At 34.1% G+C, this 12552-nt stretch overlaps 1 long non-coding RNA gene across 3 annotated transcripts; it reads right to left on the bottom strand.

Moving 5' to 3' along the window:
• Positions 1 to 410: 410 nt before the first annotated feature.
• On the bottom strand, positions 411 to 7435 carry LOC132271196 (uncharacterized). Of its 3 annotated transcripts, XR_009469666.1 has the most exons (4): positions 6905 to 7432; positions 3752 to 3878; positions 3216 to 3439; positions 411 to 742 (listed from the first exon to the last, which is right to left on the bottom strand). It is a non-coding gene; the product is annotated as an uncharacterized LOC132271196 (long non-coding RNA). The 3 variants fall into 3 exon arrangements; XR_009469664.1 differs by having other exon boundaries at positions 3216 to 3878; positions 6905 to 7435; XR_009469665.1 differs by lacking the exon at positions 3752 to 3878 and having other exon boundaries at positions 6905 to 7424.
• Between the last annotated feature and the right edge of the window lie 5117 nt (positions 7436 to 12552).

Below are 12552 nucleotides of genomic sequence, written 5' to 3' on the forward strand. Positions count from 1 at the left end.
AATGTGTCCACTTCCAAGAAATGAAAAGAAAGGATCAGATTCCCAAAAGACTAGAGAAGAAAAGATTTCTGAAAATGATTCAGATGACAATGCCAAGGGTGGTAAGGAAGCCAAAGGCAAGACATGCTTCCCCAAAATAGGTGATAAATACTACAAGAAAAGTTATAATTTAATGTGTGATTAGATTCTAATTACTTTTTCTTAAACTATCCTTTTATTTCTTTTTATTTGCAGCATGTGCTTTCTTGGTGATGCTTGTCCTCCTCATCTGGTTCTTCATCATTTGGTTATTAATCTGGAAATTGAAGTCAAAAGAAATTGCACCCCCAACCCGTCCAAACCAAGTCAAGATGCCCCCAAATATGGAGGCTCCAGCCTCCATAAGCAGTTCCAAAGATCTCAGGAACATGTCAAAGGAAATAAAATCCGTCGACTAAGAAGTCTATACACCAGGTATATTTGTATTGATTGATAACCTTTTTAAAAATCATGATTGAATACTACAAGAAACATATTTTGACTGACATACTAAACTCCATAAACCTGCTAGGACAACGTACTTCGGCATATTAAAACTTTTACTGTCAATAATCATGGTATTCACTAATGTTGCCTAGGAGAACATATTTTGACATACTTAAAACTGCTAAGACAACATATTTTGACACAAACAAGATACGTTTGTATCACAAGGCATGGACATCTCCAGTAGAGTAGCAGCGAGGGCTATCAACATCAGTCCCTGCAACATAGAAATTAGAAATTAAAGAATAATTTACTAAAGTTCCATATCTAAATAAACGGAAAGGTAGCATACGCAATACACACAGAAATTCAATGATACAGAAACTTTAAGCTCCATGTCAAATCTTCAAGTACTATTACTACTTAGCAGCCAATATACAAAACTATACTAGAACAGACGACATAATGATTTTAAATTTTGGAGCGCTGAACGTTATTGCTTTTCTTCAAATATGCAAATGAGAAACAAGCTGATAAAGATATAGTTGTATGCCCTGATGGCTTGATGACATTTCTGAAGGGAAACATTCATTGACCTGATGGCATTTGTGAAGGGAAACCTTCATTCAACCAAAGCTATCTGCGTTGACCAAATTCATCTTTTTCGCAGAGGTGAATGGTCACACTATATCAGAGCTATCCTAGGGACGTCTAAAATTCTGATAACAATTTTAAACTGGGGGACTGGGGTTTAATAATCTGACAAATCTCTATAAAAGCAACATACATTGTTGAAGTTCATGGTCAATTTAGGCGTTTCACCTTCTCAATATTAATATTTATTTGAACATAAAATACCAGTCCAATAATTCCAAGCATGTGAAAATTTTGACCTATTTTGACCTTGTGCAAGACATGTTATTCAATAAGAACTTTTTCGTTTATCTTTATATATGCCAATTAGAAACAAGCTACCAAGATATATGTAGATTGTAGGGCGTTAGAAGACATCACTATTAGTACATTAGAAGACATCACTATTTTAACTTTTGACAAAAAAATTTAAATTGGGGTACTAAGGTTTAATAATTCTTTCAACTCTCTACAAAAGTAACATCCATCAGCTCATGGCCAATTTAAGGCATATCACCTTCTCAAGATTAATATTTCTTTGGATGTCCTCCCTCAAACTAGGTTCAATAATGTACGGCACATAACAACATGTGAGATACATATATCTTTGTAAATAGATATTTATATATGTACATAGGTATAAAAATTATAATATATATATATATATATATATATATATATATATATATATAAAATCATTCTCGTTTTTCAAGTTAAATACATATATTCTTCACAAACTTTTATGTGTAGGGCATTAGAAGACATCACTATTTTAATTTTTGACAAAAAAAATTAAATTGGGGTAGGGTTTAATAATTCTTTCAACTCTCTACAAAAGAGACACCCATCAGCTCATGGCCAATTTAGGTAGGCATTTCACCTTCTCAAGATTAATATTTCTTTGGATGTCCTCCCTCAAACTAGGATCAAGAATGTAGGGTCCAAGTGACAAGTCATAGCTCTAAATATAACAAAATGCTTCTATAGAAGTTAAGAACACGCACATGGATACATAATACATATATGACAAATTCTTAAATAGAAATATCAGAATTCGATAAGGACATCTTTGCAAATAGATATTTATACAAGTACATAGGTATAAAAATTATAATATATATATATATATATATATATATATATATATATATAAATTTAAAATCATTATTGTTTTTTAAGTTAAATACAGATGTCCTTCACAAACTTTTATGTGTCGACTATCAAATATTGTGTTTCTAGCTTATAACATTAAAAGTAACTTTTATGATGTAATACAAGAAAAGTTATAATTTAATATTCAAGATCATTCTATTTTTTTTAATACTTTAGAAAATACAAGATATGTAACTGCAATATCTGAGAAGTATCCAATAAAAACAAGAGGATACAACTCCCTAGTCAATATGGCCAATTTAGGCATAGACATCCCTCAAACTAGGTTCAAGAATGTAGGGTCCAAGTGACAAGTCATAGCACTAAATATCACAAAATGTTGAACATGCACATGGATACATAATACATAAATGACAAATTCTTAAACAGAAATATCAGAATAAGGACATAACATGTGATATACATATATCTTTGTAAATAGATATTTATATATGTACATGGGTATAATAATTTTAATATATATATATATATATATATATATATATATATATATATATGCACCGAAGTATAAATCTAAAATCATTCTCGTTTTTTAAGTTAAATACATATATTCTTCACAAACTTTTATGTGCCGACTATCAAATATTGTGTTTCTAGCTTATAACATTAAAAGAAATTTTTATGATGTAATACAAGAAAAGTTATAATTTAATATTCAAGATCTGTCAAACATAGGGAAAAAAATTATTCTCTTTTTTTTAATACTTTAGAAAATACAAGATATCCAATAAAAACAAGAGGATACAACTCCCTAGTAGATATGTGCTTTCGATCATAGAAAGTATGTATGATTATATTCCTAGAACCAAAAAAAGGAACCAAGAAAAGTAAGCTTCAATGGATGAATATCATAGAAACTTTAATAGTTTGAGTACACCCAAAAAAATAATTAATCTCCTACTCTAAGATAGACATCATAAAGCTGAAGATTATGAGTAACTTACCATGTCCTGGAAGTAGCCTGTCCAAGAAACAAGGTCTCGTTGTTGTTAGTCGCGCCTCAATGCATTTCTTGTGATCATGCAGAAACCAGCAATATATTGGGCTCCTCTTTAGGTTAGTTCTTTTTCCTTGATGATTTTTCAGGATGAAGGGATGACTTGTTCTTAATATCATTAAGAGCCTTATGATTTCTCTCTTCTATAGTTGTACAATATCTCTCCATAACCTAAAAAAAAAAGAGAGCTAATTAATAGAGATTTTAAGGCCCCAATCAAATATTCCCCTCCATCAAAGGATTTTCTGTTCTGCACCCTCCAAAGACACCACCAAAGGAATAAGGGTGCTGTGATCCAAAAAAACATGGGCATGTGATCCAGAAAGCACCCTCTCCAAACATCAATCCCTTGAAAGTGTGGTCTATCTCATCACTACTATATTTCGTAAGGCTATATCTAACCAATCTTGTTTCCCCAATGCAACCTAATATAAAAGTATTGCCTATTTAAATGAAACAACTAAAAAAACATTGAAGACCTACTAATAGGCATCCATTGAAAAATCAACACAATATTCAGTGTCCATTCCAAAGATTTTATAAATTGTCCATCTGCAAGCCTTAGTTAATTGCACCAAACATGAGTGCTTTCTCTCTACTTCCCTGCAATCTGCATACAATCACCAAAACAGAGACATTTTTATGATTATTAAACAACTGTCGTAGAGCTGACTATAGGGCTAGGGTGCTGTAACGTACAACCTACCATATTGGACAATGTCACCATTTAAACACCCAGAATGAAACACTCAATCTGATTTTTCACTAGCCAAACCGAATATACAAACGAATAATTGTGCACCTGACTCTAGATATATAGAACAACACTTTGTCAATTTGAGCTGAGCTGATGTTCACTAGAAAAACTGACTCAAAAAATGTAAGGAAAACACTTTGTCAAATTGAGCTAATACACACTTAAGACTAGACAGGAAAGTGTCATAGAGTTTTGTGTTAGGGACTCGATCAGTGTAGTGGCTTCAGTAGCAAAATTGAAAATTGTGCTTCAATGGTGTCTCGAAATGATCAAAGACTGGAATGAGATATTAATAACAGATGAATTGGTTTTCTAAAAGCATGTTTTGATGAAAAAATATGCTTTTGGTCACATAATTACATGAAGTATGAAGTTTGCAGTGAAATACGTAGTAATCTAATTACCAGCAAAAACATCTCAAAAGTTGATATATATGAAAGTTCAACTTGTGCCATGTAATATAGAGTGGGTAAATCTCATAAATGAAGTGATAAAAAAATAAAATAGTAGTAATAATAATGATGTCGCAAAAATAAAGGACATAGTTGCAAGTGATGTTCTTCTCTTCGATAATGAGTATACCGACTATTAATGAGTATACTGACTCTTGATGGATTGAATCTGATGGAAGGATTGATGTACTGGTAGGATTAGTATAGATTACATTTTCAAGTAACAACCAAGATACATCAGAATATGTATAACCTATACTATAACCTATACATCTGTATAGGAATATACAAATAATACATATCCTATGGAGTTACACATTTCTATGTATAATACTCTCTCTAGAATAAGTATATAGGTTAGAAATACAGTTTAGAAAAGATTCTAGAGCACGTGCGCATAGGAAGTGTGCGTGTTGTACGGATGTTGTTGACGATGATGGAAAGGTAGTGAAATTGGACGTGTGTGTGTGTGTCCTAATATTATTGGTGCACCAATTTTGCGAGCTAAGCAAGCTCAAGCAGTAATATTGAGCAAACATCCCTAAGTTGGTTGTGTATGCCTCCCTACCACTGATAAGTTATTTGGGTACCGTAGTGTATGGCCCTATCACTACCGTATGTGTTTGAGGAATTATTCATCTGTCACATGATCACATCACTGGGAGAGTTGTGTATTATCCTAGTACAACAAGAAGAAAGAGAGTGGATTTTATTAAGAGTTTATAAATTGACGTGTCTTAGTTGCGTCTGGATCATTGCCCATCATTAACCAGTTGAGTTATGATGTTGAGTTGATTTAAAAGTGGGATTTATTTTATATGTATTATTAAATTCTTTACTATTTGATTAATGAAGTGTATTAACTACTGAGATATTGTAGTTAATTTCAATTAGCTAGAATATTACTTACTGCGCTTCCAAGCTCACCTCTTACTTTATATTTTTCCACATTACAGGTGCAGCTTGTGGTGGATTCTTTTGTATGCGAAGACCACTTTATTATCCTTTATTGACTGCTTAGAGAAAGACCTGACGTTTAAGTAGCATATATAATGATCGGAACTTGTTTAGTTTTTGAATAGTAGCCAGATTATGTTATTTGGATATGGATTATGGTGGTTACGATTTTGTTTTATGTATATATTTTTGACAATGTTAGTTACTGTTATTATCATTAGTTACTGTTGAGTTGTTAATTTTGTGTGATGATTTGAAATTAAGTCACGCATGGGTTGAGTGAAAGGTCAATGGTACCCAGGGGTATGCCAATGAGTCCCATCAGTCCTTCAAAAACAGGTCCCATCTATTCTTATATATTTATGAATTCAAACACATCTAAACTTATATATTTATGTTTTTAGACACAACTGAAATGTCCGGTCCAAGATATGCCTAAATATATAGTCAAGTGTTCCAAGCAAAAAGCATAAGGGCTAGCAGACCCATACTTTTAACGTTGTCACCCAAAAAAGCTTTTACCAACTGCACCATTATTTTGGAATAATGGTAGACTATAGCTAGAGCAAGAGTATAGAGAGATTGTCTTCACAACTGCAGACTACTCCATACCAACCAAAGATGGAAGGACGTAGGTCAATTTAAAGCTTGGGGGTTCTATCTTGCTTATTCATCCGGGCGAGATGGAGGGATCATTAATAGTTGTCTTTTGTATTTGTGTTTGCACGTGTGTATATATTCAGGAATCATAGGCTGGACTAAAAAAAAAAAAAAATCGGATTAATTGGGTTATTCTGCCAGCCTGTGTCAGGAAAATATTACTTTGGTGTCAATTTATTATTTTATAATTCACATAATGAATATTCATGAAGTAGTAATTTATGTTTTCTAGTTGTTAACTATTGGGCCTAGTAAAAAAAAAAAAAAAAAACACTATTGAAAATAGGCTTGAAGGAAAATAAATGAATCATTGTCTTGAATCTAGGTTAACAATTGTAATATCACTATAACCTTTATACATATATACACACACATAATTTTTTGCTTTCCATTTCCAAAAAAACAAAGTGGAGATACTTCTTTAAAACTAAATCTGCATACCCAGAAAAGCCATCAGCAACAGCAATCAATGACTCCTCTATATTCACAAAGAAAGCATCTTCCGCACCCGTCAACCATTAAAAGAAAACCAAGAGTCACAGAATGTGGTGAATTTGAAAATAAAAAAATTGATATTTGGAAAACCCTTAGAAGCACTAAGCACTAGACTTAAATTCCATAAAGAATGAGGCGACTTCCAACACACAAGTACGCCTATGGTATGGAAACAAAGCAAAATAAATCAACTATAATAATCTACTAATGCAAAAAGAACTATGTTAGAGTTGATAAATCTAACAAAAACAAATCTTTAAAATAAAAAAATAAAAAACAAAGATTGAACAAAATTCTAAACGTTAGGAAACTTACCAGGCTGACTACCGGATCTACTTGGAAGGAGTCGGGCCTCCATCAGAACCGCCGGACCTGAAGCCACTTAACGGACCCACCAAACTCCCTCCCACCACCACCCGCCAAGAATATGGACCGCCCACGATTCCTTACACGGTCATCTCTTTAAAAGTTACCCGCCTCCGCTGTGTAGGTACGAATTCTGAATCAAAGTCTACTGAAAATAACATATTATATATACACGAATCAACAATCACCCGATTCAATAAACTGAATAAGTCGCTCTACCTTTATTATCTCTCACATGGATTTCTTTCATAAAATTAAGAATAGGATTCAAAAAACCAGGATAGAATAGACTTCATAAGATCGGATTCAATAAACCCAAAAGAAATCAACGAATTGAAACGAAAAATCGAGAATTAGAATCGGTAAGATAGTATGTGTCGGCCAGATCCCCAAATATGGGGTTTTGGGGAAGAGAGAGAGTATCGGTAGGTTTCAGCCGCAAGAGATAAAGATCCAATCTTTGGGTTATATGGGGGAAGCGATGAGATAAAAATCTGATCTTTGGATCAATTGTAACTGACAAGTGCCGATTGGGATCCTCTGTCAATGACGACGTCGTTTTACTGTTTTAATTAGATCTGCGGCGTTAATTAGGGCACCGAAGGTCATACGCGACGTCGTTTAGTAAAACGGAGGCGTTAATTAAGGCAACGATAAAATATTTAAACTTTCCAAAAATTGCACTTTACACCCTCTCTCGTTCATCCTCAACACCCTGTCTCTCTCTATTTTCAACTTCTCTTTGTGAATCAATCAACCGCGAAGCCCTAACCATCAAACTTTCATCTCCATGAGAACACCTTTCTCGCTCTCTCGATCGAAGCCCCAACATTCTCTCGGTTCAGTCTCCTCTCAGCCTCATTATCCCCAATCTCTCATTCGATCGAAGCCCTACTTCAAGACATGCAATTGAATTTACCAGGTCTTTGTTTCCCTCTATATCTGTATCGCCATATATATATTTATACACACACATATGTCAAGTTGTTCTGAACATCAGCGCTGTTCAATTTAATTCATTTTTATTTGGATACATCATTTTGTTAACTGAATTAATTTATCAGGATTTACTTAAATTGATTGCCTTTATATTTTCCATTGGTGTGAATCCTTGCCTATATACTCTTCACAACTAAAGAAAATCTCAAAAAACGCATTTATAATGTCACATTGGCTGAGAAATGCTACGGCTCAAAAGGGGTTTCAAGGACTATTAGTCCTGGCATAGAGAGAGCTCTATTTGGTGTTATAAGAAAAACCAAAACAAGAGTGAACCTTAGTATAATTGTATAGAAACAATGCACTTATCCCAAAAAAAAAAAATTGTATATAAACTAAGCTCTATTTTCAAGAAGGGTGCAGTCTGTGAGTGGTTGATATACATTGTTCGATAAGTTATCTAATTGCTCTTAGAGGAGTTTTTTTGTTAACATATACTTCAAGTTATATATTTTAATTGTTTGATCTCTTAATATATTTCCTTTTTTAATATGTATTAATAATAATAAAAAATTAAAAATTCCCAAAGCGAGGGGAGAGGAATATATGTTAGTTTATATCCCTTTTGTTAGATGGGTTTTTTGGTTACAAATGCACTTTATTATTTACTTGCTGGGTGCTAATTACAATTTTTTTATGACAGGGCTTCCTTAAATTTTTCAGGAGAATGATCCGACATTGTGGGAAGAGTGAAAATTGCTGATGCGCACAAAATGCAGACCTACAGCATGACTACTAAAAATTCATCCAAGCTTTGCTGATAAAGCTGATCAGCGAGTTTATACTTGCAGCTGTTTCAGGGCCTAAACTGCTAATGTTATCTTTGAAGTTTTGATGGCTGTTAATCACACTCAGACTGTGGAAGTTGATCATTAGGTGATACTAATTGCATTCTCTTGTGTCGTCTTTTTGTACTTTCGATAAGAGAACTGTCTAATGTGGTTCTTACAAATGGAAGCTAAAATTTCTATCAAATCAAGAACTTCTATATCATAATGGCTGTTTCATTTCACATAATATTGATAACGCGATGATTGATCTTTACACAGATATTGGAAAATCATGATTAAGTTGGAAAAGAAAAAGAAAAAAAAAAAATTCATGTTCCATATGATATTCTTCCTATAAATTCTGATAGTGCACATCAGGCGAATTATGAGATATCTGGAGGTCTGTTTTCAACTTCTAACTTGTCCTTCCTCTCTCTTTACTTCTATCAACTTCACTTTCGCTCTACCTAATTATCATTGAAATGCCACTATTGCGCGCTTTGCAGATTCAAGCCACTGTTTTGCTCTTCATAATACAAGCAGTTTCCCATGGCTGAGAAAGACTGAAAAAAGATGAAGCAATGTTTGATTTTCAGGTAAAATTTTCTTTAATGCTTGGATTTATTTTATGATTGTGCCTAACACGTGGCCTATCTTGAAAGGGCCATTACCGAGTGGAGTGTTGGGAGGGATCCATTGGGCACAGACTTAAATTTTCTTCATAGAAAATTGATTTTAAAGCCTGAAAGACTGGCTGAAGAGGCCAGCTGAGTCTTCAATCTTTTAGGCATATGTTCTGCATATGTCGCATGAAGTGGTTATCTTTCATGTTTGATAGCCTGAGCGTCTACAATTACATGACCATTGAAAGGAAAAAATATAAAAAATTTGTTTGACGCATGCTGCTTGGCTTTAACGAAAAGCAAATGTTGGTGATTTTCTTTAGCTCTGTTACAATTATTCTTTTTATTTAATCTGCAGAAGGATAATGTGGCAAATCAAAGGGAGCACCTGCTTCTGCTACTTACAAATGTGCACGTTCGACAGTTACTGAAGCCTGATCAACAATCGAAGGTTTGTTGGTAATCTGCATGATTTTTTCCGTAAGGGATACAATCTCTCTTTTAATTTTGTTCGAAAAAGACTCTCTTTCCACGGCAAAGACGTATAAGGCTTTTTTAGTTTTCTTTTTAAATTATAATCATCCAGGTTATTGCTAATGTTTTTTTTTTTTTTTTTAAAAAAATAAGCTTTAAAGTGATTTAGTGCTACATTCTCCTCCACTCGAGACCTGCCTATTTAATTTTTTTTCTGCTCAATACTTTGGCATCACCAAGTCTCACATTGCTTCCGTAACCTCCATTGTCCCTGTAATTGTTGCTGCTCTTCCCATCATTTCAAAGTTCACTACTACTCTCTTTATTTTTCATGCTTTCTAGAAGTGAACATATCCAAATTTCAAATTTTTTTTTTTTTTTTTCGGTAAGTACCAAACAATATCCATATTTCAAAGTTCACTGCTACTCTCCTTTGTTTTTCTTCCATGTGCTTATCGCTTTGGGGTTGAGCTGTTGACCCTGTCTCGATTCCAAATCGGGACATGTTCGTATCTATTCGATTTTTTTATCAAGTCTAGTTTGAAATTAGTTCTAACAGCATTTTGGACTTGCTTAATGCTTATTTGGCTTATTAAAGTACATTATGGGAATTATGAATGGCACTCCACTCTTTGAAGTATATGACCTAGGATTGTTATCATTTCCTTAGTAAACATATTCAAACCACTTGGTATTTTCCTAATGCCATTTTCCATTGTGTTTTCTCAATATCAGATTTTATTTCCTTCAGTTCTGATCTATAATTACGAATGGGGCATAATTCTGTTGTAGTTGGTTCGCTGTTATGGGATTCTCCTTGGAATAATTTGATGACTGGTTTTATCACTTGCTCTTGTGCTCCTTACTGCTCCTTAGATGTGGCTTGGTGTATACTTTGTGCTTAGAGCTTTTATTCCATTTTCTTCATCATGTATTCCTTCTTCTTTTTTCTCTCGAAAGTTAAAGCCAAAAAATGCGCATGCACTCACAATATTGCCCCTCGTTTGGTCCGTTTGCTTCATAATAATATGGTGCTTTATTATATCGTCTTTTTCTATACTATTTTGTATTTAATTATGATTTTGTCATGTTATTTTACTGTGGTTGTATTCAATTTTTTGCATTAGGTTGGTGAGGTTTGACAGAAAGAACCAGATGTTATCATACAAGGCTCACTTGATCTCTTGTCACCATGGACCAGAAAGCTTTGTTAAAAGAGTTCCGAAGTCACAAAGATGTCATAAAAGAGATGGGAAGCTTTCAACATTTTGATGTGGCAGGGTCTTGCATCCATTTTTCTGTTTAAATGTTCTTGGGTTTTTTAAGTATTAGGAAGAAGTTAGAGGATATTGAAGTTTTCTAATGTTTCTCTACTGAAACATACTTTTTTTTATGGAGTGTTATGGTAGTGGAATCCTGTAATTCTCTGAATTTGGGTACTTGAAGATCTGTATATCGTGGTGTGGTTGTGCTGTGTTGAAAAACATCCTTTTCTGGTATGTGGTATTGGGGTGCAAAGAAATGTAGTTATTAGGGTAAATACAAAATTATAGATTGATGAATAGAGAAGAAATAAATGATGTAATTGTGACATCATCATTGTAAGAACAACTGACCTAGGAAGTCTCGTAATCTTTCCATTTCCATAGTGCTGCCACTTAAGTAATTCTTTTTCCTATAAAGCACAGACATCAAATTAAGTTAATCCTTTTTATTCTTTAGTTGTTTTTTAATGTACTGGTTTTTATTTCAGTTTTTCAATTTAATATTGTAGTCAATGAAACCTCTTAGGCCATGTTTGATATAAATGAATGAAATCAAATGAAGCAAAAATGGAATGCTTTTGTTTTTATTTTTTAGTTTGATAACTAATTTTAAAGTTGGAATGATGATTTCTAACCATTCTTCGAGAATGATGATTCCCATTGATTCATTTCACTTTCCAACTAAAGGAATGGTGTAACGACCTTCATCTTGGCCAGATACAATATTATCTGTTTTTAGCTCACCCGGACCAGAGGACCAGAGACTTTCCAGGGAGTCACCCGTCTTGCGGTCCTGGTATTACCCTACATTAAGCACTGGACCGTCTCTCCTACAAGGCTTCTGGTCGCGGTGAGTCAAAAGTGGACAATATTGTGTCTGGCCAGGGTGAAGGTCGTTATAGATAATATCACAGCTTGATTCAGCTGGAAGTGTGCCGATGGGGATGTCGGGCCTCCAAGGGGGGTGGATTGTGATGACCCTATGGGCGGGTGCGAGATATTGACAGCCTACCACACTGGCAAGTTACGAGTATGCACCCCACATCGCCTAGGTACAAGAAAGGTAAAGTGTTTATATGTGGCGATATATCTCCAATTGGTATGAGACTTTTTGGAGTAAAACCCGGGAGCAAAATCGTGCGGGCTCAGGCACAAAGTGAACAATATCATACTATGTGGTGGAGTGGGTCATTACAAATTGTCATTCCATTTCCACTTTAATTAAAAAAAATAAAAAAAATAAAAAAAAAAATATTTGATGAAACAGTCATAGTCAAAACGGTGGCTATGTTCTTCCCCTCTCTCTCCACCTGAGAACCATGATTGGTTTTTGGTCTCATAGCCGCGACCAACCCACCAGACCCTCGGATTGACCAAATTTCCTTTGTACACGTTAATTTCGGGTTAATTTATGATTGATTTAGGAGAGAAGCTCTTAACCCACCAGACCCTCCTCTACACTAGAC

This window comes from Cornus florida, unplaced genomic scaffold (assembly GCF_030987335.1).
Source record: "Cornus florida cultivar Cherokee Brave unplaced genomic scaffold, ASM3098733v1 CherokeeBrave_3.0.0_Hap2_Chr08, whole genome shotgun sequence".
Taxonomy (NCBI): domain Eukaryota; kingdom Viridiplantae; phylum Streptophyta; class Magnoliopsida; order Cornales; family Cornaceae; genus Cornus; species Cornus florida.